The sequence below is a fragment of the Dermacentor variabilis genome, chromosome 9, assembly GCF_050947875.1.
Source record: "Dermacentor variabilis isolate Ectoservices chromosome 9, ASM5094787v1, whole genome shotgun sequence".
In the NCBI taxonomy this organism is placed as follows: Eukaryota; Metazoa; Arthropoda; class Arachnida; order Ixodida; family Ixodidae; genus Dermacentor; species Dermacentor variabilis.
In genome coordinates, this window is record NC_134576.1 from 55,266,608 (window position 1) to 55,293,568 (window position 26,961).

The window sequence follows — 26,961 nt, forward strand, 5'->3', positions numbered from 1 at the left end:
AGTGAGACGTGACACACACAGGCGCTAACTTGCAACAATCTTTATTTCGAGCGAGGGACCCACACATATATACAACTTTTTCACGTACGTCATACATGCGCTGTTTGCAAAAAAACCCTTACGCACTATTGCGCAGGTACGATAACTCTTTGCGGGAAAGGGCAATTGATGGTTTAGACACACAGTTATCGCCTAGCCTATCAATCATTTCTGCTTCTATAATTTCGCGAGTTATCCTACCTCGGGCTTTTCCCACAATGGAGCAGTCTCTGTATGCTGGAGCACACGTCGAGTGGTCACCGTTATCCATCCCGGCAGCAGTGCAGCTGCAATGCCTGCAGTGGGCGTCAAGAAACCCACCCCGCTTTTCTGCTACATTCCTGTTCCTTTAAACGCTCGTTGAGGCACCTCGCGCTTTGCCCCACGTAGTTCTTCCCACACCTTAAAGGAAGGCTGTAAACAACTGCTTCTACACATTCAACAAACGGTTCCTGGTGTTTCTTTTTGCACGTGCGCGCTTATCAGAGAGGCCTGGTCTGGTTAGTCTGCACAGGCAGTGCAATTTTGTAGAAGCTGAAAACACAACCCTAACGTTCGCAGGTTGGCCTATTTTCTTTAAACGGTGCGATAAGCCGTGGATATATGGGATGACAGCAACGCTCCTCTTATCTACACAAGGCACGCTGGCAGAATTATTTGATAGCTCCGACTTGAGCGGACCCTCAGCAACGCTAATAAGTACATGTGTAGGGTAACCTGCCATTCGAAGACGGAGGATCTGATCCTTGATGCTTTCGGTCATCAGCTCCGGGCATGACTTACATAATGCGTTTGACAAGCATGTCTTTGTGATTCCCCTCTTAACCAACTTGTAGTGCGCCGACCGATATGGGAGCAGTGGCTTTTTCGCGCGAGGTTCGTACTTCCAGCGTACATGGTCCGTGAAAAATAAAAACTTAATGTCAAGAAATCGGATACTTCCGTAAATCGGCAGTTCATGCGTTATTTTTAGAGGAGATAAACCCTCGCGTATAAAAGAAAGTGCATTAGTGGTTAAAAAATCGAAACAGTTAAAGCTGCAGTCAAGTAGAACTAAAAAGTCACCGACGCATCTAAACACTTTGAGAATCTTAAAATCTGGAAGCCGACCGTTCTTGTCTAGTTCAGCTAAAGATATACCGCTAAGTATGGGAGCTATACACGATCCGATGCAAATTCCCTCCTTCTGTATAAAAGGCTGCCCTTCCCATTGAATGAAAGTAGACTGAAGATAAAAGCTAAGAAGTCCTAAGAAGTCCTTTTAGCTGAACTAGACAAGAACATAAGCGGTCATGCCCGGAGCTGATGACCGAAAGCATCAAGGATCAGATCCTCCGTCTTCGAATGGCAGGTTACCCTACACATGTACTTATTAGCGTTGCTGAGGGTCCGCTCAAGTCGGAGCTATCAAATAATTCCGCCAGCGTGCCTTGTGTAGATAAGAGGAGCGTTGCTGTCATCCCATATATCCACGGCTTATCGCACCGTTTAAAGAAAATAGGCCAACCTGCGAACGTTAGGGTTGTGTTTTCAGCTTCTACAAAATTGCACTGCCTGTGCAGACTAACCAGACCAGGCCTCTCTGATAAGCGCGCACGTGCAAAAAGAAACACCAGGAACCGTTTGTTGAATGTGTAGAAGCAGTTGTTTACAGCCTTCCTTTAAGGTGTGGGAAGAACTACGTGGGGCAAAGCGCGAGGTGCCTCAACGAGCGTTTAAAGGAACAGGAATGTAGCAGAAAAGCGGGGTGGGTTTCTTGACGCCCACTGCAGGCATTGCAGCTGCACTGCTGCCGGGGTGGATAACGGTGACCACTCGACGTGTGCTCCAGCATACAGAGACTGCTCCATTGTGGGAAAAGCCCGAGGTAGGATAACTCGCGAAATTATAGAAGCAGAAATGATTGATAGGCTTGGGGATAACTGTGTGTCTAAGCCATCAATTGCCCTTTCCCGCGAAGAGTTATCGTACCTGCGCAATAGTGTGTAAGGGTTTTTTTTTTTTTTTTGCAAACAGTGCATGTATGATGTACGTGAAAAAGTTGTATATATGTATGGGTCCCTCGCTCGAAATAAAGATTGTTGCAAGTTAGCGCCTGTGTGTGTCACGTCTCACTTTCGCCCTTGTCTTTTTAACGCGCTATAAGCCTCACGATGTCTTACGAACAAGCCCAAATCACTGCTTTACAGGATTTGTCCACCATTCGTGCTTGTTACGCCGGACGTTCCTTTGGCTTCGTTTATTACGCACTACTGCCTCTATCGACCTAAATTTCGAAGCAGTTCCTGTTTTCTGAAATGTGGAAGGAAACGGCGAGACTTTTCGTGTATGCGTGCACGTAATCACTGCGAATTATTACACTTATAACGCAGTGTTTCGTCTTAAATGATCGGTGTGCAAGCTTACAAAGGCGTTTGAAGCCAGCAGGACGAAATTTAGGCAAATCAATGTACTAATTCCATTATTCTTATGATAGCTAAATCATCGTGCTTGTAACTCCACCGGCGCTATAGAGATTCCCCTAGTAACATTTGTAGGGAACTCTTTGCTACCTACGCGCAAACCTTTAAATTCGTTTTAAAAAAAGTGAAAACGCGGACATGACAAAGGCCAGGGAAGGTGACACGCCTTGCTTTTAACGTTTGGCCCGAACACACGCTTCCTCCTGACTGCAAACACGCACTTTATTTAAGTTGACTTTACCTCTTTATAGAAGCGTCGTACAAGGTGCAGCAAACTTGGCACAGCAGAGAAAGCAATCACATACACCTTAAGACAAGGGCGACTTTTCGCGTGACTTTGCTCTTGCTGATTTCGTCTTCGGGACATCTTGTCTTTATGAACTGACCCCCAAGCAATATCTCTCTGACAATGTCTTCGTGCGCTATGTTCACAGGCAGCGCTATATACACAATTATACACCCCCACAATATGCAGATTCTGAAAAGGCGCGGAATATACAACCGTGACACAAATTACAGCATACAAGTTTGACGTATCTTCAATATCGTAGCAAGCTACGTTCTCGAGCCTTTGCCTCTTACCTGCGACCTCAGAGTAGCACGCTGGACGGTCATCATTCCTGCCTTCCCTCTTCTTCTTTCTGTCTCTAAACGTTGCAAAGCTAACTTAAGCGAAGGACAAATGCATAGGGCTTATAACGTAAGGCAGCCCTGTCCACTCTTCGGTGTCTCTTTAGTAGGTCGTCACACAACTTGTCATGTCCTGTTCAGTAGCTCGTCACATATGCTCCTCTAGTCGAAACCAGGGATCGATGACGCGTTCAGTTATTGGAAATTAGTGATTCTTCGCAGTGTCTGCCGAATTTCGATCGAGAAACACCGACTTTTCTGCTGCCGCACAGCTTTAAATCCAAGCCGACTCCGCATACTCGAGAAGCTCGGAACTGAATTCGTCAGGTGAACCTCGAAACCCGAATTCGTTATGAAAGATTGAAAGGAATCTGAATGTAACATTTCACAAACTGAATGAAGTTTGTGGGATTCGAACGGAAACAAAATTGATGACGTCTTATATGTTTGCGTACAACACATTTAACAAATGCGCACTCCCTGTTAATAACAATTGTTTGGCTTTGTCCGTTTGGAACTCTCTCTCTCTGTGTATATATATATATATATATATATATATATATAATATGACAGCATTGGGGAATTTACTTGTGCTTAATGAATGAAAATGAAGAAACCATAAATTACTGGAAATTAAAGTGGCTGAAAAAAGAACTTGCCGCAGGTGGGAACCGGGCCCACAACCTTCGCAAAATGTGGTTGAGCATCGGTAGAGCAATTGGTAGAGCATCGCACGCGAAATGCGAAGGTTGTGGGTTTGGTTCCCACCTGCGGCAAGTTCTTTTTTCAGCCACTTTAATTTCCATTAATTTATGGTTTCTTCATTTTCATTTATTAAGCACAAGTAATTTCCCCCTACGTTGTCCTTGGTGTCAGTGTTTGTTGACTTCTTAGTATATGACTAATAAAAATCGGGCCCCTCGGTTAACGCCGTTGCTTCTCGTTTATATATATATATATATATATATATATATATATCAGATATTCACCTGCATGGTGTTAATTTTTCGGCACATTACGGCACATGAATTTGCCGTCATGCGTCGAAAAATCCAACGTGTACATGTAAGTGGAATTTACACTCTTTGCCACTCTGTTTACGTAGGCGGCATTCAGTGTATCGCATCGCAGGGAACACTATATAGCGAAGTCATATCTGGTTAACAGAAATCCCAGGACTAGCAAACCTTTCGGGATATCCGTCCCCGAAGTCTGATAAAACGTCCAACTTTCCCCGTAAGACCAGCTCGAGATCGTAGGAGAAAGCTTTTGTGAATCTGTTACCTGGAACGCGCCAACGCATCTTTAAGCACATTTTAAGAGCGGTTATTTCGAAAGTGGCGTCAGTTTCAATATTTATGCCAAGCAGACATTCGTTACTACCTTCAATTTCACAATTTGAAGACGTGTCCTAAAGCAAATAACTAAAAGCTTAATCAGTGAATATTTCTTATTAGCTTACTGGACTTGTCATGCAACACACACGCGCGCGCGCGCGCGTACTATAATGCGCATGTTCCAAACTAGGAAGATACGCACCTACCTCTGTCCGTGCCCCAGTTCGACGCTCGAGCATCGCTTCAGATCGAATAGTGGCCGTGCACGTTGAATCCGATTAAGCATACGGCATACGCACAAAAATATTAAAATGAGCAAAATGTCAACAGGACAACGGCGCACGCTGAAGATGACCTCATTACGTGCAACATACGGAGCGATAAGTGCACTCAGACGAACAATATCAACATTGACGAAATAATGATGAAAACAGCAAGCAAAACATTGGAATGAAGCACCGGTATAACGCGTCGCGTAGTCGTCATTAACCGAGAACGTTTGCTGCGATCCCTTGAATCCGCATGGCGACGGGGATCCGACGAAAAAGAAATGCGAAATACTCATCCGGTTCACCGCGCATGTAAACAGGATATAACCGGCACAAGGACAGCCCCAAAGAGGGAAATCCCGGAGTTCGCACTCCTTCGCGAGCACTAACAGTGTACTGCTTCCATCGTCATGATGTACTCCGGAGAAGAGAAACGGGCCACATGCAGTTAATGTCGATACCTAGTGCCGTACCTGCTGTATGCGCCAATCAATGCGGCTCTAAAGCGAGGTGATGCGTCGTCTGCTTCCAGCACCGTGTCGTCTGCGTCGTCGGCGATGTGGTTTAAAGGTTTCGTGGAAATTAATGCAGCACTTACGATTTCAGCCCATCAACGGTCAAACGGCCGCAAGCTGGACGCGTTGCTTCCTTCGAACTCGTATAACGCGCGGTGCCGTGCGGTCTAGCTGTCCCGGCATATTGCGCAAGGACGTCTGGAACGCCGCCAACCCGACGACGCTCGAACAACCAGTGGCCGTACATGCATGCTGACACGCCAAAATGCTGCAACGGTGGGAGTGTTTGTGCTAGACTGTATACATTGCAGGCGTTTAAACGACAAAAAAACAGCTTCCTGATTTTCAACTCTTGAGACAACCCAAACGTTTACTATTCGCGGACAAGCAGCGCCACTGTTTTCGCATTCGAAGCATGTCAACGGCGCAGCGTGTGTCGTCTGCTACGACTAGGGAGCAGGAATCACGCTACCGATGGTTCTCTGAGGCAGCCTGTAACACGGTTCTGGAAACGAGCTCAACCATTCCGTGTACACGCGTAGTTGTCGCGCTTCCTGGATACAGCGCTTTCCGCGCTTCCTGTGGAGTCCAAATTTTCTGGGATAACCTTTTTTTTTTTCGTGTAGCTTTTTTTTTTTCATATTCGAAAGAAGTGAGTGAAAGTGCGGCGCCAGTGTCGGCCGCAGTGGAGCAGACGGGCCACTACTCGTCGCCAAGGTTACGGAGCAGCGAAAAATCGATACCCAGCCGCTATCTTTAGGTTAGCGCACAGTTTTTTTTTTTTTTAATTCCCGACGCCGGGTGGGAGTTTCTACAGCGATGATTGGCCGGCGTGAAGGTTATATGAAGAAAAGTAACTTTTTAAAAAAGTGCAAATCCCATGTACTTTGGGAATGGACGAAAGCGGAGCAGTCTGTGCTGTTTGCTTTGGTTGATGATAATTAGCGGTGATGTTGACAATGTTTCATTTCTTCAGCATTTTGTGCAATACGAGAGTGGTGAGTTCATGGTAAACGCTACCTTGCGTGCACCACTGCTGTTTGTCTTCGCAGTACGCAGAACACTCAGCGAGACGTGGTTGCTTGAGGCGTTGTTGTGCACTGTTGTTATAGAATGTTAGCATTGTCATTGCCTCACGTGGCACATTGCATCGGGGCGGAATTTTCGAATTTCAGTTATGGCACTGTACGTGCCAAAACCACAATCGGATTATGAGGCACAGTGTAACGGCTAACTACGGATTATTTTGAACCCCTGGGGTTCTTGAACGTGCCCTGAAATATAAGTACACGAGCGTTTCTGTATTTCGTCCCCGTCGAGATGTGGGCGCCGTGGTTGAGATCGAACCCGCGACCTCGAGCAATGCCATAGCCACAAAGCTGCCACGGCGGGCACGGGAGTGTTGAAGTGCGACGCCTAGACTCAACGGTGCTACGATGTCGCCTAGGCGATACGGCGCTTTAATGCGGCTTTGAGTCTGCACGCCGTGCGTCAATTGTCCGCCTGACAAACTTACGCGGTCTTTATTCTTGAGAAATACCAGAAACGTACCGTACCATACCTTGAAATTAAGCTTATCCAGTTTGTTCGAAACCGCATTCGCGTCTAGTAGTAGCTGGGGTGCCTCGGGGGTTCGCGCATCGAGGCACCCAAGTAGTAGCGTTTCCTCGCCTTCTCAGTCGCTTTATGCCTCTTCCGCACTGCCCCCATGTATGCGAGCGAAGAAGAGAGTTTCGCGGTTGCGTCGGTTCTGCTCCATTTTAGGCCTCCTCTCCCCCTCTTCTCTACCATTCTACATATATCCGCTCTGGAATATTATAACGGTTTGCACGTTATAATAGAAAGGCAAACGCTGTAGTTTCTGCAATGTTTTTGCGAGGGGTCACGGATAATTACAGCTGTCAAGAGGGTATTGTGGCGACGCCCAGGGAGCTCCGATGGCATTGTGCACATTCGACGCTGTGCAAGAGTCCAAAAGAGTTTCTCGCGTCGCCTATCGTCTCTGCCACGCTCCTGCCATGTATGTACTATCGGCCAAAAAAGTAAATGGACCACGGCTCAAGTGGCCGGAGCGGCTGCGTGGCCACACCGGGGCGCTGCTATCTCGTTCCGCGCGCTGACGACGAGAGTGCCCCGAGTGACGCCGGACTTCGCCCTCACTCTCACGTGGAGCCTCGTCACGCTTGATACATTTCTAGTGTACCGTTCGGTTGCTCTGCTGCTGACAGTCGCGACGAAGGGGACCGCGCGTCGCCGGTAGTCCAGCACATGGCGCTGTCGCACAGTTGCAGATGGCAGCGGGGCATCAAGCCGCGGCACTCAGAAGGAACGAAGACCCGTTCTGATTGTCATTTTGCTCATATTCACCTTATCTTTCATATTAGTGCATTTCACCGGCGTCCACCGCTGCTACATTTTAGGCAGCATATTGCAAGTAGCTGCAACGGCGGCTATAGTGACGCGCGCTTTTGCGCGGCTGACGGATAAGTTACAGGTGCAAAGCTTTACTGAGGGCACGGCTTTTCTGTCAAGATTACTTTTCCGGCATTTTACAGCAGTGGGTTTAATATTTACATTAGTGACGCCTCTGAAAACTGCTTAGCTACTACAATGCGTAGGCCGTTACGAAACTTTACAAAAGTACGGCCAGGAAGAGATAATTGAGAAGACGAATCGGAATAACTAGTCAGTCATGAAAGTTTATTCACCGAAGCATTCCATGGCTTGAGCGGCTCCTCAATGCGATGAAATGTTGCCGTCGACCGCGATGACATGGCTTGCTCGCCTTGGCATCGAGTCGTAGAGCGCCGCCGCTATAGCTCCGGCCATCCGCGCAGCGCTTCCCACTATCTAACAGACGTGAAAGAGCGAACGTGAAAGAGCGGGCGTCACCGTAGCCGCCGTTGCGGCTACTTGCGTTATGCTGCCTGCAATGGAGCAGCGGTGGACGCCGGTGACATGCACTAATATGAAAGATAAGGCGAATATGAGCAAAACAACAATAAGAACGGGTCTTCGTTCCTCCTGAGTGCCGCGGTTTGATGCCCCGCTGCCGTCTGCAACTGTGCGACAGCGCCATGTGCTGGACTACCGGCGACGCATGGTCCCCTTGGTCGCGACCGTCAGCAGCAGAGCAACCGAACGTTACACTAGAAATGTATCAAGTCTGGCGTCACTCGGGGCACTCTCGTCGTCAGCGCGCGGAGCGAGATAGCAGCGCCCCGGTGTGGTACCGCAGCCGCTCCGGCCGCTTGAGCCGTGGTCCGCTTACTTTTTTCGCCGACAGTACATGCTCTGAACCATCCCCCGACGCGGCGTGCAAGAAAGCAGCACCAGGAGCGCGAAAGTCGAAGGAAGAGGCAAAGAAAGCTTCGCTTTAAAAAGAACCGGTCAGTCCAGTAATCTTTCTTTGATAAATTGTCAAGGAATAATATTTTAGCCGTGTCGCAGCAGAAATCTTTTCCCCCCATCCCTTCCCTCTCCCGCATTTTTAGCAGGCGACGGTCATGTAGCGGACGGCTGCAGAGTAGCAGACGGCAGCCACGTAGCAGAAAGGAGCAAGGTGGCATTCTGCAATCCGTTCAACCAGACGTCGGGAAAGTAACCTTCCGCACGCGCACGATACCTTGCGGCAACTGCAGATCTGTGCGCTGAGAATGGCCCCGCACCTGCGGGCGTCGCGTTGTGCCCGTGCAAGAACGCCGCACACGCTCCCAACGAAGAGAAAGAACCAAACCGGGGGTGATGGCGGGCGGGAACGGGTCGGGCAGGACGGCGCATTCCAATCCGTCATTACAGCTTTCTGCTACAACGACGGACAGCGCAAAGTGGGTCGTTCGCCGAACCCTCGCTGGGGTGCGTTGTTCGCAAAAGTACCGTTAGTGTTGTCATATAAGCTCGCCCACCACGAGGAAGCACACGTGGGGACATCGAACTGTGTCGTTACTGACGGATCCGAAAGTAGCACACACACCGAAAAGAGCACGCGCGACAAAGAAACAAAGGCGGCGAGATTGAGCCGCGAAAATTATTATTATAAAAAAGCAACAGCTGTGTGGCCAGAAAAACAAGAAGCAGAAAAAAAAATACGGAGGAATGAAAAAAAAATATGTTTTGTACCACGTAAAAGATGACTTGTCAACATGCGCTATCCCCAAGCTACAAAGCAAATCCATTCGGGCTGCGGGCAAGCGCCGCTTGCGCTTAGCGAAGGCGCTATTCCCGAGAGCTGCAGGCTCGTATTGGGACTCCCGTGAATAGCTTTAGTGTGTGTTTAGTGGGCGCTCGTGTGTGCCATTTGTGTGTTTGAGTGTTGTGTGGAGCCTCTTGTAGGCTCAGCGTCCAGCAGTCAGAGCTGGCCTGGCTTCACCAGAGGAAGATTAAACATCTGCTTTTTGTTGTCTTTCTTTTTTTTTATTGTTTTGACGGCGCTACGGTAGGGTCTTGTAAGCCCACAATGTTTATGGTGTATACGTCTCAGCTTAAACCCGACATTTTGAGTTGCGTATGGCACGTATACATCGGGCTTTCAGCGGGGCTAACGTAAGCTGCGCCAGAGCAGTTTAAAATTGTAAACAATACATTCGCAACTCTACTTTCAATCAATCAGTGGGAAAAAAAAATTGACGTTTATAGTGAAGAAAATTTCTTTATTAAATTTCGCCCCTGTACTTCGGCGCTGGTATACTTTAGAGACCCTCCATGCATGTGCAAAGCGTAAGCTGATGAAGGGACTTCAGCCATGGCCGGTGCTACGTCACGGGCTCTGAAGTACTTTTACGTCGCATTCGGGCCGATTTGACGCACATACATAAGCTGAAAAAACGTTTTCGAAACTTTCTAGGTTGATTTGTTGTGTCTGTTAAGATGGCCAATGCAGTGCTCCTTTGCCGATAAACATTCGACCAGACCTGAGTACACGCTCTCGCAGTTTATGACGCCCCGTCGCGCCGGTGACAGAACCTTGCCGACGGAACCGCCCACCGTCTCAGTTTGTTCTGGCGTCTTCTCATGCGGCCTTACCTTTCACAGAATACCACCCCTGGTTAAAGCAGTTAGAGCCCACCTAGTGGACATGTCCATTTCGTCTGCTGTTCCGATTGGCTGGGCAGGGCTACGCACCCGCAGCAACCAGGCGTCACAGCCAATCACATTTCAGCAGCAGATGAAAGGGACGTGTCCGCTATATGTGGGCTCTTACAGGATACTTCCTCAAGCCTCTTTCCCGGTGAAAATGGCCGCCTTGCTGCTGCGGTTGCCAGATCAACTAATAAGGCTTAGTACCGCAGTTAATGAAAGAACTGGGGAATCTGTTTTTGTGATATCATTATTTAACTAACCCTTATGTTGCATTATTTAGTGGCAACATTAACTACGCTGATTGAAAGAACGACTGCATGAAATAAGTTGTACATGGTTCTCTATTTCATTTATTTCTTCTTTCTTTTCTATCGTTACTTTAACTTCACTGTACCGTTTTTAGTACATTTATGTTAGAACTCGAAGCAAAGCAGTACCGAAGTCGTGGCAGCCAACATAAATAAGCTGTACAGAATTGCAACGATATTCTGAAAACAGTATTATCCAGGGTAAACATGCGCTAAACATCCTCTTGAGGACCTGTGTACAACATGTCACACATTGCTTTCGTTCGTTCCCAAAATTAACTAGGAAGTGATTACTCAGCATATTCACCCTGTATGTAAAGTCAGATGCACACGAAACTGCATTAAAGCGATTAATTCGCTTTCCTACGACCACCTTTCGTGATAAGGGACTCTATAGTTAGGCGCAGGCCATTGTGTCGTCACAGACAACGAGAACAGCCACGAAGAACGTTTCGAATACGGCGAAATGACGCGAAACTCCAGCGTGGAGCGCCAAGCGCGACAACGCAGCACACAAAGCTGCATCTTCATTTCTGCGTTTACGCAAGTAAAGGCTGTTTTTTACCGTGTCAAACATGCGCAGACGGTTACTTGTTCCAAGTCGGACGACGAAGCAGACGACCACAAGAGGACTTATATTTACTTTCATGCGCTGACCATAGCCTAGCAAACATTTTAAAAACAACAAAAAAGTTAGTTTTCCACATTCGTAGCGTACCACTTAGTGCAATAACAACCGACTTCAAGAGCGACGACGTTCCCGGAATGTCTTCAGATTTCACAAGGATATTATATGCGAAACCGCTCCACGTGAAAGCGGCGCCCAACCATAATCACCGGTCGCCGACGGCAAGACCTCAAAGCCATGCACGTTCAACTGGATCGATCATGCAGTCCGAATACTAATCGACTGCGTCAAGAGACCCAGCACTGCAGAAGAGAGAGAGAGAGCGATACTCGTCTCAGCGGAGCCGGAACTTCGCTTACTTTGGTTCTGGCAGGTTCCTGTAAGAAAGTGTAAAAACCCTTTCTCCAAACAAGACGCTGTTTGGCGACTGTAGCATGATACAGTTTTTACGGATACATCTGCTTGCCGTGTCAGAGTGGCCGACAGTGTTGCCTGTGACGCTTGCAGCAGCGAGGAAACCGTGAAACGTGGTCTGCTCGCAACTGACCAAGATCGGCGTTCTTCGCAAACACGAATGCAAGCTTCGCTTAAGCCGATTCCCACAGCTCTGGGGTCCAGCAAATTATTATTACTACTATTATGAGCCACAGTAGTCCATGCATCAAAGAACAAGTACGACAAACGGGCGAAAAGAACTCCGGGTATAGTCAAAATCCAAACGTTCAAATCACTGAGAAGAATGGGTCACGCATTAAAGACGCTCCGAGTTATCCATTCTTGAAATGCTGTTGCTCGCCACACATTTAAACAGTCCGGTATCTCTTCTCTTTAAAAAAAATAGAGAGATGATATTTATTTTTAATGCGAGAAAAGTGGAGAGGTCATCGGCCGCAGTAGCTTTGTGCCTACGCTACGGGATGGGGGGAGGTTAACGTGGTGAAAGAGTACAGCGAACCAGGCACACCTGCGATGTGCACGCGTTCGCTGCGCACAGCACGTCACAATGCGCCTGTCGCCTGTCGTACGACTCGGGTGTGAGGTCCCTCTCAGTTGAGCCCAACGTTTTGTCGAGCCCTCTCCTTGGTCGCAGAACACCCCCGAGTGTCGTTCCATGCCTTCAGAATATTCTTCTACGAATTAGGTCTTTCATCCAATCCATACAATGGCTTCGTTCATGCGAGCGGGTCGACTCAGGAGTGCAGCTGGCCCAGTCCGACCCATTCTTGCCAATCGGATTGCGCAGGCCAATTCGATACGTCTGGCTCTCGCCCGGCCTCGCTATGGTCAAAACATGGAAGGACTCTGCTATGGTTTACATGGCCCCGATGACCAGTCTTCGATCCGGAGAGCCTACGCGGCCAGACTTCGTCCGGCTCGTCTCTGGAGTCTCGGATGGGTGAAAGTTGGGGCCGTCCTCGCGAACTATCTAATGAACCTGCGAGTGTCATAAAGGTAAGGATAGGGAGCAGCGGTGGCAGGTCATTGCCCCCATCGCACTCCTCGACCCCTCACCGCCCTGTTGGTGCCGTTGTTACTCCTTTGGCAGTGCTACGTGGCGGTATGAAAACAAATTTATTTAGACCTTCCGGCCGGTCAAATTTGTTCCGCTTTGCAACGTGTCGCAGCTGGCAGCGGCCGATAAGTCCGGTCGACTCCCGCGACAGACGGCAGCAGCACAGGCCGCGTGCGAAAAGTGATTGCACCCAAATTGCGGTGGTGCGCTCTCCAGTTCGGCCTCAGCTGTAGCACAGACGTGATTCCTTCTTCTGAGAAAGGCTCAAGCTCTGACCTATGGCACAGGACAAGCGACACTGAACGGAAACTGCTGTTTTCGAAAGCTGGCAGGGACCCTTATAACGTCGCGCGCGACTGCGTAGTCTTTCGAAAAAACTTTTCAATTTCATACATTCAAGACCTTGATTCTGCTGTGTGTCAGGGCAACTACAAGACTCGCTATCTATATTGTATTTTATTACGTGTATTCCATTTTAAAGTTTAATAAATCCCGCGCCACTCGTTCCCTTGGCCATGGTTTGGCCGACGATGGCATATCCTTCCCCCTCCACTCCGCACCCACTTTTCTTGTTCTTCACACAAATTCATTTGATATTTGTCCTCGTCTTTTATTTTTTTATGTGGCAGCCTGTAATGCGTTGGTGCAGAGCGTCGACTATTATTTTATATATCTTATTTTTTAACAGTTTTCTTGTTACTTTTTTACCACCTCCAGGGACGCGGGCGTTCAGAATCGCCAGCTCACTGAGGAGCAGCCGAACGTCGTCTGCTTAAGTCCGCACGAACAGACGACGTGTCAAGAACTGGGCAGACGAAAAAACAAAAACAACAAGAATGAAGCGGCACGGTTTACCGTCGTTTGCGAATACGTTGACCCCGATAAACGCTACCGCACCAATCAAGCGAGAGCCGGTGATCTGCATAAACTAAACACGCAGTGAGCACACGGCCGTGTTTGAGCGCGTCGCTCAATCGGGAACGCACGGTCTGGCTCCCTTGCAGATATACGAGCCAATTATTCTGTCTGCCTGAGCAGGGTCATGGGAATTCCAACTGCGGTACGCTTGACTTTCACCGACACGAAATTCCAGCGAAGCAAATTTCTGGACCCGCAGCAGCTGCAGTGACGGGCGAAGGTGCTTACCCGCTTAGCTATGCGATCTTGACGGTGGCAGTATGAATAACACCTCAATCAAGCAATAATGAAGTGTATCATCGGCATCATCGATCGTGTAATCTCTCTTGACAAAGGAAAAAAAAAAGAATTGCTAACAGGTGTATCACCTCGGTTTTGCACAAGCACCTTATTAAAAGTAAAACATATGGTATCCCTACGGTAGGCAATTCATACACAACAAAGGCCTCACAGCACACATATAATACACATATACGCACCAAGAATTATGCCTTAAGGACAAGTTCTTATCGCAAAAAAAGGCAATAACTCGGTAAATATATGGTAGATATATCGCACAGCGTAGATTCGATCGATTAGTGGCAACCCCGAATACTATTGAAAGTCGTAGCACCCGATCAACACGTGCAACATAACCTAGCTTTATTATTTTAGCCAAAAAGGCCACTTTTCTCGCAGGCAAGATCACCCTGTAACTTTTAGTCTTCCCGCGCATATAGGTTCTTGTCGTTAATACCTATATTTGAGATGACCGTATTACAGTGATAAAGCAGCCAATGTGACTAGCGTTCAGCGAACGATACGTCAGCAGGCAAGCTGTCTCTAGCAGGAGCCACCCTCCTCCTCACGTGCCAGGAGCACACGAATTATGTAGCAGGACGTCAAGCTACTTTAACACGTTAATATTAAAGGACTCTCGTCTAGACGGCGAGAGCGATTCTCAGACTAGGGGCCGACGTTCCACGTGCACACCGCCGACAGAAAATGTCATAGAGCGACGGCGGCAATGAACAATAAGAAAGAGGACACACCTTCTCTTCTGCGGTCTTCTGGAACAGACGATAATCCGCGCCGCGAGCACGCTTGTCCTCCTGGTCACACCTTCCGCACAATCCCGTCTCGCGCGCCCACGCACACACCTCTCCGCTTCCGCCAGTTGTGCCGACGCACCAACCACTACGACGTCGGCCGCGTACAGCCGGCTTCTCGAAGGAACGTCCTTGAGGGACTTCGCGCGATGGCGTGAGCCGCGTCCCTTTCTCTCTAGCTGCGCGCTCAGAGTGTGTGGGGGGAGGCGCGTCTGAGTGGTTGAGCGAAGCCGGTTATGACGCGGCGTTGTTCGGTACTCCCTCGCAGCCCACCTGCCGTACCCCATGACGTCCCCCTCCCCCTTCGCGGAACACCTCGAGAGGCCTCAAAGGGAGAACACAACGAACCGAGAAGCACTAATGACAGGTTGATTCTAGGTTTGCGAGAGAGTTGGGGGAGGGGACGGGGAATCGTCTTTTTCTCTCCGCCTACCAACGAAAGACTTGGTACAGTGCGTGCTGAAGACGGGGCCCTAGTTTATCTTATTGTTGTAGTTTGGGTAAGTGCGTTGCACCTCCCCTTTCCCATGTTTTCTTGTTACTTTTTTACCTCTTCCAGGGACGCGTGCGTACAGATCGCCAGCTCACTGAGGAGCAGCCGAACGTCGTCTGCTTAAGTCCGCACGAACAGACGACGTGTCAAGAACTGGGCAGACGAAAAAACAAAAACAAGAATGAAGCGGCACGGTTTACCGTCGTTTGCGAATACGTTGCCCCCGATAAACGCTACCGCACCAATCAAGCGAGAGTCGGTGATCTGCATAAACTAAACACGCAGTGAGCACACGGCCGTGTTTGAGCGCGTCGCTCAATCGGGAACGCACGGTCTGGCTCCCTTGCAGATATACGTTACAGAAGTGTCTTACGCCGGACACCGTTTAAGACGTAAGTACTTACAGCACGTGAGCCTGTCTTCATCGTCGACGGCTATTCCGAACTTCCTGCTCCTCTAAGAGCTTGGAGATGCGCTTCCGGCTTTTTGAAAGCTCTACAGCGTTACAGCAGTCTTTCCTTGATCGATGTCAGTGTCGTTGCCGTTATTTCTTTTTCCCTCCAGCTGCCCTTATTGTAGTCTTTTTTTTTTTCGATCGACTACCGGAAATGATGCAATACCTGCGTGCACGCGCGCACAGTCCGCAAACTTATTGCGTCATCCACTACGCATAATGAACAGCCACGACGTCCTTCCCATGTTTCTACATATAAATAAAAAAACTAAACAACCGCGACCATGTGAAATGCGAACGGAATGAGTCATCCACTAATACTGCTTGCTGTCACTTTCGATCGCGATCAAGCCCAATCGGTATTGAATTCCTCGATCGAGGCTAGCTCCTTTCGCAATGCTATGGAAGGGAGCCAATTATGAATGTCACGTTGGCACTCACGTTCGCGGTTGTTTTCTGTGGTTTTGCTTTTGGGCGTTCATCGCGACACGTTTGCCTGTCAAGCATGATATGTGCTTGCGAGCAGCACGTGTTCTTGCGGTGTCCGCTGTGCCGCAGACGCAGTGAAATTGTCGGATAGTTGTCATTACGTTAGCATATTAGGTCACTTCCCTGACTAAGGAACTTTCAGCAATTCGTTGTTAAATAAATTTCTTTAGAAAGCATGTCGAAATTGTGAAATCGAAGCCACGTTCGAGATGTCAGTCCCCAAAATGTGCTACGAAGTACACTGGTGTTTCAGCTAACAGTTTGCCCCGAAAACGAGCCTCCGGGACATGAACGTTTGAGTGCATTGGGGCCGTGCGGGGGCCCAAGGACCTGCGTGTCCGCAACTCCCCTGTGTGCAATAAAGTTATCACCACCACCACCACTCCTCTGTCAGCTTCCGGGACGACATTAACAACAATTGCAATTCATCTTTTAGCACTTTTTCGTAGACGAATATCTCGAAAGCGGCCCTGTATTCTCTCGAAATTTATACTGAGCCCATTCGACTTCAATATTACCCGCCTTCATTCCTGCAGTTTCGACATGTGCCGTAAAGTTAATGATTAAAAATGAAAGGTTCATTTTTTTAAAATGTAGCTACCTGAACTTTGCGCTTTATCACGCAGGCAATTTTCATCTCCTGCAGAAAAGCACCTGAAAAAACAGAACGGCGCTACCTGTAAAAGGTTATAAAATAAAGAAAAGAATAGTGTCAAACTTGAGAAAACAAAAAGGAACAGATGACACAAAGGCGGTATATATTTTTTCGGCGTAACAACTCGCTCGGAGAGGCGCTGCGATCGCCGAGGAGTACAGACGTGCTCGCGTCGGCTCCGTGTTCGTGAAATGATTTTGCAGCATTTTCTTGCGAATTGTGGCCTAATTTTTACACCAGTCGATCGGTGAAGATACCAGGACTCCGTAGACGCCTCACTTTCAGGTGGGACACTCCAGTTCCCTGTGCTACGGACATTTTTCTGCGCTGCGAACATTTTTGTGAATCGCCCACGCCGCCGCCGTGCGTGCACGCCAGGCGCACCGGATGCGCGGCGCGCACTCGAGCGAGCTGCATATCGCCGATCAAGTTTCTCTGCCCCAGCAACGAGCATGGATCTCGAAGTGGCCGCCGAGACGGGCTGGCGAACAACTCGCCTTCGCCAACCGGCGAAGCTGAGGGACGACTCTTCGCCACAAACTGACTCCACCCAAACCTCAAGCACTCGTTCTCGCTCCAAGACCAGGCCACCAGCCAAAGCACAAGTTCTCAGGGCCGGACGCATGCCTCCGCTACCTTCCAACCAAATCAAGATTATCATTCGCCCCAAGGGAGCCCTCAACATCGCCAAAATTGGTAGTCCCTACCGTGACTACAGCCGTACTCCAAGCCGCACAGCTCAGCCCAGCAGATATTCAACAAGACACCGTGTGCCCCAACACCCAACAAAACATTGTCGTTGTCAGTACGCCAAGTCTGCAGAAGGCTGATCGGTATGTCTGCATAAAATCCATTCAAGTCGATGGGGTCACGCACGATGTTAACACGTATGAGACGGCGCCCGAAGACACCACGAAGGGAGTGATCCGCGGAATCCTCCTCTCCGATACGCCTCAGCAGATCAACGCCAATATCGTCAATACCCGCAACCCCCTAGCACTAGCCGCAAAACGCATTGGAACGACAACCACCATTATTATCGCCTTCAGTGGCCCCGACGTGCCATATCTGGTCCGTTACGGAGCCACCTTAATACCATGCTCATTATTCTGCAAGCAAACAGAAATTTGCTACTGTTGTAATCGCACCGCTGGTACGAGTTGTTGGGAACTCGGCGCTGACGCCCGTTGTTGCACCTGGGTCGCAAGCCCCAAGGGTAGCGTTGGCCTGGCGGCCTGGGGTACAACTGGAAGCATCCGAAGGTCCCGGCAAAGCATGAGTCGACTGGTAACAACAAAACAACTTGTTTATTCTAACATCGCAAAGAGTTGGCGGTCAGGTTGACCGAAGTAGAGAGACGGGAGAGCACGTTACTCAACAGAAGAAATCGGAGCCTCTTTTTGGCGTCCGGGGGCAGCTGCTTTTATACTCTCGCAGTTGAGGGCAAGAAGGAACCCCTCTATAGACGAGCACGTGACTGTGCCGCTCGGGCACAATGGGATAAGGTGGCTCATACGTCGTGTCGAAGCCGCTGGGGCACAATGGGAAGAGAAGGTGGACGCATCCGTCGTGTCGGCGCCTGTCAGACCCCCTCGCTTCACAGTTGTTGGGAGCTCCTCTCCCCGGCTGCCGCGCTTCGACAAGCGTGGGCACCAACATGCACATACACACACACATGCACATGAAGACACGTGGCATTGGAACATGCCTGGACGCGCTTGGCGGGGAGGCGTAGCGGCGGCGCCGAACAGGCCAAAATGTCTGCCGCTTTGTTGCAGCCGCGCCGGCTAAACCGCGCGTCGTAGGCGAAACGTAACAGACCGCCCCGCCGGGGGAAGGAGATCCCGATGGTCAGGGGACTGCATCCGCTGTCCGGAGGGATGTCGCTCGATGATGCTCATAACCGAAGTCGGGCGTCCCTCGACGTTTCTTGAGCGCAGCGCACAGAGAAGGCCTCGTTCTCTCGTTCAGGTTCGCACAGGACACTGCAAAGTGACTTCGGGAGAGTTCACATTTTTGTTCTCGTTCCCGGCAAGCGTTAGAACTACGCTGAAACTCAACCGCTTAGTCAGCAAGCACGGCACAACCCTCACTAAGCCCTGCCAGGCTCTTTCCCCTTCTATACCACTGCCTAGTTCCTTACAGTAGTCTAGCAGCACTTAGAACGCGTCCACAAATTGGAAAATTGCACTAGAAAGCATGTCATCACTTTGAAACACTAAACAAAAGCAATATGTTAAAAATCCTGCCTCAGGAAGAAAAACATCAGTAACAAACAATTTTGAGGCTGATTCCTACGTTAGGGGCTTCGACTTAAGCCATCGGCGTTACCGTTGAGACTCCCCTTTTTGTAACGCACCTCAAAGGAATATTGTTGCAAAGCGAGGCTCCAGCGCAGGAGGCGGCCATTTTTGGGAGAGATGGTCTGCAGCCATTGGAGAGGGCAGTGATCCGTCTCAATGATAAACCTCGAGCCGGCTAGATAGCATGACAATTTCTGAACGGCCCACACGAGACATGCACACTCTTTCTCGGTGGCGCTGTACGCCTGCTCACGACTGGTCAGCTTACGACTAGCATACAGGACGGGGTGTTCTACTTCTCCATTTTCCCGTTGGCACAGTACAACGCCCATGCCTCGCTCACTAGCATCGCACTGAACAACGAACCCTTTTGTGTAGTCGGGCGATCGTAGCACCGGCTGGCTTGTTAGGGCACTCTTTAGGGCGCTAAAAGCTCTTTCCTTTGTCTCGTCCCAGACGACTGTTTGGGGCTCTGTTTTTCTTAGAGCATCCGTCAGGGGAGCCGCGATATCAGAGTACCTCGGGATGTACCTCTGATAGTAGCCGGCGACACCTAAGAACGACCGAATATCGGTCTTCGTGCGCGGTTGCGGGAAGTCTCGCACAGCGGCCACCTTTATTTCAGAGGGGCGGCGACGACCCTGACCAATCACGTGACCGAGGTAGACAACCTCGGCCTGTGCTAACTGGCACTTAGGAGCCTTGACTGTCAAGCCCGCTTCGCGCAGGCGGGTTAGCACTGCCCGCAAGTGTGCCATATGCTCAGACCAGGATGCGGAGAATATCGCTACGTCGTCTAGATACGGTAAAGCGAATTCTTGCTGTCCCCGCAACACTTTATCCATGAGGCTTGAAAAGCAGTATGGCGCGTTCCTCAAACCAAAACTCAACACTTTAGGACGGAATGTTCCCATTGGTGAAATGAACGCCGCATACCTACTAGCCTCTTCTGTAAGTGGAACCTGCCAATAACCCCTGACAAGATCTAGGGTGGAAATAAACTGAGCGCTACTAACTTTCTCAAGGCGCTCCTCGATGTTAGGGATCGGATAAATTTGATCCTTAGTGATGGAATTAAGCCTGCGGTAGTCGACGCAAGGACGAGGTTCCTTGCCCGGTACCTCAACTAAAATCAAAGGGGAGGTATAATCACTCTCACCTGCCTCAATAACACCGAGCTGTAGCATTTTCTTTACCTCAGCCTCCATAATATCGTTCTGGCGGGGTGACACCCGATACGCCTTGGATCGTACTGGCTCTGGGGAGGTAAGTTCTATATCATGAGTAAGTACAGAAGTCCTACCAGGCCTCTCAGAGAACAGACCTTGAAACTCTTGTAAGAGCTGGTGTAGTTCGGTTTTCTGCTCAGGCGACAGCGGTGCTTTACTGATAAGGTCACTAATGACTTGACCGGTGTCTTCCCTGTTCGTCACTGAGCCTAGTCCCGGAAGCTCGACCGGAAGCTCTTCAGGAACGTTTACCATCATGCACACCACTGCTTCCCTTTGTCTATAAGGTTTGAGCAGATTACAGTGGTAAACTTGCTGTGCTTTCCGCTTTCCTGGCAGACTCACCACGTAGTTAACGTCCGACAGTTTCTGAACAATTCGTGCTGGGCCCTCCCACTGCACGTCTAGTTTGTTGCTTAGCGATGTGCGCAATATCATGACCTCATCGCCCACCTCAAAACGACGGGCCCTGGCTGTCCGATCATAATAAACCTTGGCCCTCTGCTGGGCCTTTGCCATTGCTTCACCTGACAACTCCTGTGCCCTTCTTAAGCGTTCGAGGAGCTTAAGCACGTACTCCACCACGACTGGGTCGTCGCCCCTGCCTTCCCACGATTCTCGAAGCATGCGAAGCGGAGATCGCAGCGAGCGACCGTACACCAGCTCAGCTGGCGAAAACCCCGTAGCCGCATGCGGCGCGGTCCTTAATGCAAACATCACCCCAGGCAGACACAGCTCCCAGTCAGTTTGATGTTCAAAACACAATGCTCTCAAGACGCGCTTCATGACGGAGTGGAGCTTCTCAACGGAATTCGACTGTGGGTGGTACACTGAGCTGTGTAACAGCTTTACCCCACACCTTTCGAGAAAAGTTGTCGTCAAAGCGCTAGTAAACACTGTGCCCTGATCTGATTGGATTTCCGCAGGAAAACCAACTCGCGCAAATATGGACAGTAGTGCATTGACTATCTCAACTGAGCTGAGTTCTTTAAGCGGCACTGCTTCAGGGAACTTTGTCGCTGGGCAGATCACAGTCAAAATGTGTCTGTACCCCGTGGCTGTTAGCGGCAGAGGTCCCACTGTATCAATAACGAGCCGTCTAAAAGGCTCCGTAATGATAGGTACCAATCTCAACGGCGCCCTCGATTTGTCCCCTGGTTTGCCCACCCGCTGACAGGTGTCACATGTCCTCACGAAATGGTCTGCGTCCCGAAAACACCCTGGCCAATAGTACTCTTGCAAGAGACGGTCCTTAGTTTTCTTAACTCCTAGGTGTCCGGACCACGAACCCCCGTGCGACAAGCGCAACAGATCCTCACGATAGCATTGAGGCACGATCAGCTGATCGAACTCCACTCCTCTGCGGTCTAGATACTTCCGGTACAGGACTCCACCTCTTTCCACAAAACGCGCATTTTTCCTGGCGATACCTTCCTTGACAATGCAGCGTATGTTTTCTAGGCTGCCATCCTTTTTTTGCTCGGCTATCAAAGCCGACCGGCTGACTTTTAGCAACCTATCAAGTCCGTCTGACGTAGGCGCGATGAGCAAATCTGCAGATAGCTCTTCTAACTTTCCCTTATCGGGCATTTCCTCTCCAGTATCTGGCGCCTTCAACGCTACAGGCTCAATTTTATTCAGTTCGGGCGTGCTCTGAATATCAGTTTGCTGCGCCTCTGACCCTTTCTCATTGTTCGATAACGTCGGCCCCGCAACTACCGCCTTTGCAGCGAGCTCCCGAACCTTCGATCTGGTTAAGGCCTGAACGCTAGCCTCACCAAACAAAAGCCCCTTCTCGCGCAGGAGGAGATCGGACCTGTTCGAAAATAGGTACGGGTACTGGGGGGGCAGCATAAATGACACTGCCGCCTCCGTCTCAAGCGCTCCGAAAGGTCCTTCAATAAGCACTTTTGCTACCGGCAGACACACGCTATGAGCTTCCACGGCTTGCTTGATCCATGCGCACTCGCCCGTGAACATATGGGGTTCTACGTAAGACGGGTGAACTACATCCATTGTAGCTGCGGAATCGCGAAGCACTCGGCACTCTTTCCCGTTCACGAGGAGGTCTCGCATGTAAGGCTCGAGAAGCTTCATGTTCTCGTCAGTGCTGCATAATGACAAAAACACAACTTTTGGTGTTGTTTCCGGACACTGCGCCGAAAAGTGACCCGGCTTCTGGCACGTATAACAAACGCGCGCTTGCCTCGTCTCGAACCGCTTTCTGCGTTCGGCTTCGGCTGCCGCCGTCTCCTTAGGTTCGGTCGCACTGCTTTCACTCGCATCCGCACTACGTGTGTTCCCCTTTGCTCTCATGGGTGTGAACTTCGGCCTCTCGAACTTCGAGCCAAATTCACCCTTTTGACCGTCCTTAGCTCCGCGAGCCCGACGCGTCACAAACTCCTCGGCTAGCTCAGCGGCTTTAGCCACCGTACAAACGTCTGACCTATCCAAGACCCAGTACCGCACGTTCTCAGGTAACCGACTATAAAACTGTTCTAGCCCGAAACACTGCAGAACTTTCTCGTGGTCACCAAACGCTTTCTCTTCTTTGAGCCACTCCTGCATGTTTGACATTAGCCTGTACGCAAACTCTGTGTATGACTCACTTCTGCCTTTCTCATTTTCCCGAAACTTCCGACGGAACGCCTCTGCTGACAGCCTGTACTTTTTTAGCAGACTCGATTTTACTTTGTCGAAATCCTCTGCCTCCTCTCTATCCAAGCGAGCGACTACGTCGGCCGCCTCGCCGGGTAACAAAGTGAGCAAGCGCTGTGGCCACGTTTCCCGAGAGAACCCCTGCTTCTCGCACGTTCGCTCAAAGTTAACCAGGAACAAACCAATGTCTTCTCCAAGCTTAAACGGCCGCATCAGGTCAGTCATTTTGAACAATACGCGTTCTCCTGCACCGTGTGCCTGACTTCCATTACGAGCGCGTTCGATCTCTATCTCGAGACGCTTCATTTCCAAAGCGTGTTGACGGTCACGCTCTTCTTTTTTCTCTTGTTGCTCTCGCTCTTTCTGTTCTTTACGTTCACGCTCTTCTTTTTCTTTCTGTTCTTTTCGTTCACGCTCATCTTTTTCTTTTTGCTCTTTAAGTTCGCGCTCCTGTTTCTCTTTTTGCTCTTTAAGTTCGCGCTCCTGTCTTTTTGCAGTCTCCCTCTCCTCAATGGTCTCAAGGCATTCCGACAGCTCGTCATCCTCAGCTTCTAACTCAAGAATAGCCCTTAGCAGTTCAGGTTTTCTGAGTTTGTCTGAGACATCCAGACCCAACTCTCTTGCAAGCTCCAGCAATTTCGGTTTGCGCAACGACTTCAAATCCATGGCTGCTCTGAATGCTGCTTTCTCTACTGCCTATTATTGTCTTGCCGCAAACTAACCCGGCAGCAACGACAACCACAACTACCAGCTCTGTTTCTGACACTAACAAAAGCCTGGCAAAGCTCAGAAGAAGAAAGTCCCGCACTCACCAAACCTCGTAGCCAAGAATTCAGCGCAGTCGTTCCGCTGCAGGCAACCAGTCATCACACAGGGCTCGTTGCACTGCTCCCGGATGGTCGTTGTGCTGCTCAGCATACAGTCAACTGCATATCTTCGCTGCTGGCCTCCGTTGTCGCGATCTCACCGCTGGCAGACAGTTGTTGTAATCGCACCGCTGGTACGAGTTGTTGGGAACTCGGCGCTGACGCCCGTTGTTGCACCTGGGTCGCAAGCCCCAAGGGTAGCGTTGGCCTGGCGGCCTGGGGTACAACTGGAAGCATCCGAAGGTCCCGGCAAAGCATGAGTCGACTGGTAACAACAAAACAACTTGTTTATTCTAACATCGCAAAGAGTTGGCCGTCAGGTTGACCGAAGTAGAGAGACGGGAGAGCACGTTACTCAACAGAAGAAATCGGAGCCTCTTTTTGGCGTCCGGGGGCAGCTGCTTTTATACTCTCGCAGTTGAGGGCAAGAAGGAACCTCTCTATAGACGAGCACGTGACTGTGCCGCTCGGGCACAATGGGATAAGGTGGCTCATACGTCGTGTCGGCGCCGCTGGGGCACAATGGGAAGAGAAGGTGGACGCATCCGTCGTGTCGGCGCCTGTCAGACCCCCTCGCTTCACAGTTGTTGGGAGCTCCTCTCCCCGGCTGCCGCGCTTCGACAAGCGTGGGCACCAACATGCACATACACACACACACGCACATGAAGACACGTGGCATTGGAACATGCCTGGACGCGCTTGGCGGGGAGGCGTAGCGGCGGCGCCGAACAGGCCAAAATGTCTGCCGCTTTGTTGCAGCCGCGCCGGCTAAACCGCGCGTCGTAGGCGAAACGTAACACTACCAATGCGGCCGCCTCGGACACCGCATGGATGTCTGTCCTTTTCCCAATAACAAGATCTGCCGAGGTTGCGGAGTCCGCAACTGCACGTCCCCATCACACGTGTAACCCCAAATGCTCATTGTGCGGCGGCCCTCATCTTACAGCGGACAAATCGTGTACGGCTCGCTACAAGGAACCGTACGTTATTCGCAATTGCATTGGGGAACGCCGAGCTGCAATGCAAGCCACCCTTCAAGAAAGCGACTTCCCGCCCTTGAACTCCAAGCTACTCTCCAGATCCCGGTCTCCATCACGCTCGAGGCAACATTGTTTCCGGACCCCTTCACGTTCGAGACAGCGCCTTTCCCGATCCAGATCTACCTCTACCCCACCCGCCAAGTTTCCTACTAACAAGGTGAGCTTCGCAGAAGCCCTTAAGGGCGCCTCGTGAGAGGGTCGCAACACACCTTCTCCACAGTCCACGAACACCAATGATAACGCAGAAATAGCTCACCTCAAAAAAGAAAATGCCATTATGCGCGACCTAATTCACAAGCTCTCGCAAGAGGTTCGCGATCTTAAACAATCCAAGACACCCGCTCCTACATCACCCGCAGAAGCGTCCCACTCCTCTAGCCACGGCGCTTCACTGACACCAGCCCCCAAAAAGCGGGCCCTCCAAGAGGGAGCCGTGGGCCAAGTGCGCTCAGAGGTTAAGGACATGCTAGTCTCACTTCAAAGTACGATGAACACACTCCAGAACGCAGTCGAATCCATGCAACACGCCGTTCTCGCCCTGGCACAGTGCGTCACAAGCACTGAAACCCACCTACAAGCTATCCCTATGCCCTCTCCCCCTGCCCACGAAACCCAGGCACTGCCCATGACGGCATCCCCCAATCCCCATCATGGCCCACACTAACAGAGATACACTTATCTGGCAGTGGAACTGCCGAGGCTATCTCCGAAAACAGCCAGTCATCCGTCAACACCTTCGTACGCTCACCCGGCAAACGGACGTCATCATGATTCAGGAAACCCATATCGATTCGGTCACCCTCCCAGGTTAACAACCTTTCATCCCGTCACATGCTTCTCGCCGCCTCTCTACTTTTGTCCACAAGAGAATCACCGCCATCGAACACACTCTCCACGACCTAAACATCGAACACCTTCTCGTTAAACTTATCCCCACCAGGAGACGTAAGGAAAGTATTTTTCTCCTTAACGTGTGCAGCCATCCCTCTGCCAAAGTTCGAAGCCGTTTTCTCATCCTCTTCAAGAAGGCCCTTAACGTAGCTGGCACCAACCCCCTCATTATCGGTGGAGACTTCAATCTCCCCCACACGGTATGGGGATATGGATACTCGACGACGGCGGCTCAAAACCTCTGGGAGGACTCCCAAGACCTCGACCTCACTTTCATTACAGACTCCACGTTCCCCACACGCCTCGGTAGCTCCACTTCTCGCGACACGACCCCCGACCTGACATTTACCAAGAACGTCACCAACGCCCAATGGAGCAACACACAACATGATCTCGGTAGTGACCATTCCATTAGTGTCATACTTATCCCTCGGATAGCTGCAGTTATTGCCAAACCCCGTGAGTTCACTTGGTTTGACTGGGATGCATTTCGCAAGCATCGATCCGCTCACTAGCACGCGGAACGCATAGCGGACATTGATGCATGGACCCGAAATCTCCGCTCCGATACCAATGCAGCCACGCACACCGTTACCACCGATGCCCCCGTCGAGCGCATGGGCAGTAGACTGGCCAATCTCCTCACGGCTGAAACATCCATCCTATCCCGCTGGAAAGGGCAACGTCTCAACAGGCGCCTCCGCGCTAAAATAGCCCTCCTCAACAAGGACATCAAAGCCCATTGCCTCACTCTGAGCCGTCAGCAGTGGACTGAACTGTGCAATACTGCTGACGGACAGATCCACTGTCCCTCTTCTTGGAAGCTTCTCAAACACCTCCTCGATTGTCAAGCCACCCGCTCTTCCCAACAAGATCGCCTCACTAAACTTCTCTGTACAGAAACGAAGAAACAGGGCCGTGCCCAAGTCTTAGGCTACCTCACTAACAAGTATCTCCCCGTGGGCCCAGTGCAACCTCACGGCTCCTACACCGGGGCCCCCAACCCCCCACTGGACGAAGACTTTAGTGTCGCTGAGATCCAAGCCGCTTTGTTAGTGAGGCTTTGTTAGTGACCCCGATGGGGTCACTAACAAAGG

General features: G+C 50.4%; 1 protein-coding gene across 1 annotated transcript in view; it reads right to left on the reverse strand.

Moving 5' to 3' along the window:
* The window catches only part of Tdh (L-threonine dehydrogenase), a 99,905-nt gene extending 84,887 nt beyond the window's left edge, over nt 1-15,018 (reverse strand). Inside the window, exon 1 of the mRNA XM_075704299.1 lies at nt 14,730-15,018. The gene's annotated coding sequence lies outside the window, so the exon portion shown is untranslated. The remainder of the gene's footprint in view (nt 1-14,729) is intronic.
* Nucleotides 15,019-26,961: the final 11,943 nt, after the last annotated feature.